This window comes from Salvelinus fontinalis, chromosome 8 (genome assembly GCF_029448725.1).
Source record: "Salvelinus fontinalis isolate EN_2023a chromosome 8, ASM2944872v1, whole genome shotgun sequence".
NCBI lineage: Eukaryota > Metazoa > Chordata > Actinopteri > Salmoniformes > Salmonidae > Salvelinus > Salvelinus fontinalis.
The window spans coordinates 24,182,732-24,187,688 of record NC_074672.1 but is presented as its reverse complement, the minus strand read 5'-3'; the positions used below and the strand labels follow the sequence as shown (position 1 = coordinate 24,187,688).

Below are 4,957 nucleotides of genomic sequence, written 5' to 3'. Positions count from 1 at the left end.
TCAGTTTGGCCAGCTCTAGGAAGAGTCTTGGTGGTTCCAAATGTCTTTCATTTAAGAATGATGGAGGCCACACTGTTCATAGGGACCTTCAATACTGCAGAAATGTGAGACAGGTGTGCGTCTTTCCAAATCGTGTCCAATCAATAGAATCAAATCAAATTGTAGAAACATCTCAAGGATGATCAATGGAAACAGGATGCACCTGAGATCAATTTCAAGTCTCATAGCAAAGGGTTTGAATACTTAAGTAAATAAGATTATTTGTAATACATTTTAATTAAAAAAAAAAAACTTGTTTTTGCTTTGTCTTTATGGGGTACTGTGTGTAGCTTGATTCAAAATAGATACATTTTAGAATAAGTAACAAAATGTGGAAGTGAAGGCGTCTGAATACTTTCCAAATGCACTGTATATGAAATTCCCATGTTTTATGAATTTTATTATATAATCTTTAAATCCAGTCAAAAACAGTATAGGATTGGATATGGAAGGCAGCAAATGACATTAATAGTTTGCTAGATATACTGAGAAAGTAATCAAAGTTCCATAGCCATTTTCACAGTTTCATTTAAAAACTTGATTTATTATGCAACCCATTGTGCATGTGGGTGAGAAATAAATAAACATTTATGAAAATGAAATAAAATACACATTCCGGCAAATCATTTCTTTAGGACCATTTTTTTTTTAAATGGTCTAAAATGTATTAGTATGTAGGGAATGAGACACTATCAATGTGATAATATCTTAATCACCCAAATCCTTGCTATGCATATCAGTAGACGGTGGTGCACCACCATGTGTTTACAGAACAGACCAAGAAAAGGAAAAACAGGACCATTCCATCACCAAAAATCTTTAGTGAGCATCAAGATATGCTTACACCGAACAAACAGGTCAAGTCTCCAGATCTGAAACCATAGCAAACATTTAAAAAAAACATTTTTACAAAAGACACATGGAAAATGTAATCCAGTCTGCTTTTCACCTCATTTAGCACCTGGAAATCTTAATAGGCACATCAATAGGTAGTCTATGTAACTCCTTACTTATCCCAAGTAGAAATAATTATGCTATCACAAAAAAAATATATAAATAAAAATAGAGTCACTGGAATACACCCAAGGCAATTGATGTAAATTATCAAATATAATTAAAAAGTACAGTACTTCAGACATTAACACTTTAGTTACAATAAATCCGCATGAACATATTAAGACACTAAGATTTCCATGTCTTTGTGTACTCAGAAGACAGGTGAAGTGATCTGCAAAAAATATTTCTAGTTAAATCGTCACTTCTGAAATACAACAAGACTATTCCAATACAACCACAAGAGGGTTCCATGTAGTGACAAGTAGCGTCATGATTGTCAGAACAGGTTTAAAGCAAACGACAAGTGTTTGAGTAACGGTGGAACGGTCTGTCACTAAAAGATTAAGAGCCATTAAGAAGAGTAAACTACAGCTGCAGCCCAATGAACAATGTGGAGTCTCTCAAAACATTAAACACACAGATCGTATAAATAACTATAAAATCTAAAGAAAGGGATTTCCTGTGTTTGCTAAAACTGTTTAGGAATGTGAATTGAGAGTCCATTTGGTGTGGATAAGTGTTTGTACTGCTAGATCCAGCACCCAGGGAGTAGTTTCATTTGTCCAGCAGAGCAGCTCTCTCACCGTGCTGCGATTCCAACTCTAGAGGGGCATTATTGTGGTATATCACGAACTGTATGGAGATCTGATACTGTGAGTCAAGGGAATTCAAGAAGTTTCTGAAATTAAAACATTCTTATTAAAAGGCACTGGAAATATAATGCATCCCAAAGACTGCAGGCTTAAATATAGGATAATGTACAGGTAAATACTTACATCATACCAGTCACAAACCAACCTGAACCAATTGCCTTCAAGTAAGTTCATTACGGTCATTGTAATACAAGGACAGAGCCAAAAGCAGAAGCCAAGTGTTAAGTCAAAGCAGACTAAATGTTACAAGTACACATGTGATTGAAGAGACCAGAGGCCCAGCAGGCATTGTAATGAGAAGGATACCAGCAGGTCTAGAGAGAGGGTGCCCAGGCTGCCGACGAGCCAGGGCAGGTGGTGGATGATGTAGCTTCCTTCTCCCTGGCCCTGCTCAGGGTTCTTCAGCAGCACACTCAGGCCGTACATGGTGTTACCCAGGATGACCAGGGCAAACAGGAAGTAGGACACACCCTCCGTCGACTTTCTCGTATACTACAGAGAGATAGAAAAATATGAGAGAAAGAAAATATCCATGCAGCACTTTTACAGGTAGGAAGCCTACCCAGTACTCATTCACTCAACAACCCTTCCCAACTCCTCTTTTTCAGACTCACATTAGTGTGCATCTGTGGCAGTCTGGAGCAGAGGTAGAGCACTGAGGATATGGAGCCAATGATATACCCAATGATCTCCTTGGTGCTGAAAGCCTGGACACACAAAAAAAAAAAGTTTGCATGTCACAGATAATGTTTAGCCAGGGGCCAGTGTCATATCAACACAAATTACATTAGCATCCACTGATTGCTTAAAGACCACTTTTCACCTTAATACCATCCACAGTTGTTGACAGCAAGGCCCGCCCTTTAAACTCAGAGAGGACCACATCCTGTTGGGACGTAGGTAAGGCCACGAGGCCGGCAGAGAAGCCCAGGACATAGACCACACCCACCACATTTAAGACCGACCAGCCTGGGTTGAGGAAAGGGAGGGGAGCAGGGAGGAGGGGAGCAGGGAGGAGGGGAGCAGGGAGGAGGGGAGCAGGGAGGAGGGGAGCAGGGAGGAGGGGAGCAGGGGAGGAGGGGAGCAGGGGAGGAGGGGAGCAGGGGAGCAGGGGAGGAGAGGGGAGGAGAGGGGAGGGAATGGGCTTAGTCTTCATTTTTGGAAGACACTGCCTCAGCAAACTCCTGCAACCATGAGTCGCTGCATCATCAGCTGCCACAAAATTAAGGAAATACAGAACAGAATGTTGTGGTGATGCACGGTATTTCTGACATCAGTATTGGGTCCTTTTTTACATTGGACAATGAGTGGAAAAAATTCAACACTAATGTAGAATAATTTTGATCTGGTAGTGTACTAAAAAAGCAAAGTTTGGGGACTTCTACCATCACAAGGTCTAGAATCAAGCAGTGTTTCTCAACACTAGCCTAATCCTAGGGAGCATCTATGTATAGACCAGAACAGTCCAATCTGAAGCTATTCCAATGCTAAAATGTTAGGTTCACTGAACTGTTAACTGTACGCCTATATTCAATTAAAACAACCTGCAATGGTTTTTGGCATAATGAGACATTTTTACAAAGGCGTCTTGGAGAGAACATTTGCTGATTCGGCAGAACATGGACAAGCCATACCCTGTCGTGTGTGTGTGTGTGTTAAACTGCAGTGTTCCCCAACTCCAGTCCTCAAGTACTCCCAACAGTACACATTTTTGTTGTAGCCCAGGACAAGCACACCTGATTCCACTTGTCAACTAATCATCAAGTCCTCAATGAGTTGAATCAGGTGAGTTTGTCTGGGGCTACAACAATGTGTACTGTTTGGAATACTCAAGGACTGAATTTTGGAAAAACTGTTATACACACAAATGCCCCTCGATTAATAGTCAATGGGTGGAATGTACACTGACCAGTGGCCTTGATTTAGTACTGACAAATCTCACCGCAGATAATTTGACAAAAACAAACTCACTGTTATTCATCCTGTTCTTAGCCACATAGTAAAAGTACATTCCCAGCATCAATAAGTCAGCCAGGACATAATACACTGCTGTGTACGTCTGTATGAGAGAAGGGGGAAGAGAGACATGTCAGTGGGGTGGACAAGGGGAATACTTATATGCCGAATATTAAAATGTCATCTTTACATTAGTATCTTGATGAGCTGACAATTTCAGTTTCTCCCTATTCTCACTTTAGACTGACACCAAAACAGTTTTCTATTATTTTTAAACCATTTCAGCAATATTGACTGACCCAGACAGCCGTCACTTACCTGTAGCGGCAGTTGGTCAGCTAAGAATGAGCCAACAACATTGCAGGAGTCACCCCCCCAGCCACAGCAGCAGAAACCAAATGGACAAGGCACTGTCCATATTCCCACTCTTACAAGAGTTGTAGTACTGCCTGCATTCATGAACATAATAATGGGAAGAGTAACTGTGTTGTCCATAAGTCAGAAATGGACTGAAATAATGTAAACCCAATCAAGACTTACGGCAGAGAAGAGACCATGAAGCACATTATTGACAACAGACCCAGGATTACACTGGCCATGTCCCTGGCGTCCTGGGCACATTCCCGCAGCCCTTCCCAAACCCATATTGACCCATTTGGGCACACCGCGCTGAAGTTTCCATCAGTGTTCCATCCAATGGACACCAGCGTGAGGACACCATCAGCCGACCCCAAATTCAGACTCATTCTATGCACAGAGGAAAGAGTTAAACGCACAAGTTAGACAAAATAGCTAAATAAGCAACAAATTATAGGTAGATATGTGCTTATTATTTCTGTAGGCAAAACTTTTTTTATACCTCAGTCTCAAATGTTACTATCTGCTATGGAATTCAGACTCGAGTGACCTCGGTTTGTACTAAGAATGGACTGACTGTTTACAGCTGGGCGATAAAACAAGTTACTAGCTTACGTTTCCTTGCTTGTTAGCCGGCTGCCTTCTCAAGGTTGTGGCTGATTCAAACGTCTAAAACAAGGTAACGCCGGTCGAACATTCAAAATACTGATCTTACCTGATTATCGGCCAGTTATTGAAGTATGTCCAGGAGTCAACGTCTGTTTACCGACTGGCTTGCAAAGATAAAGAAGAAAAGCATAGACGTAAAAACAATTGTGTTCGGAGTGACCTAGCTAGTTATGATTGGAAAGATGATCTCTAACGTCAGGGAAAAGGCGGAGCTAGACGGCAGATTG

At 41.2% G+C, this 4,957-nt stretch overlaps 1 pseudogene; it reads right to left on the bottom strand.

Moving 5' to 3' along the window:
- Window positions 1–553: 553 nt before the first annotated feature.
- On the bottom strand, window positions 554–4,957 carry LOC129860912 (lysosomal amino acid transporter 1 homolog; annotated as a pseudogene).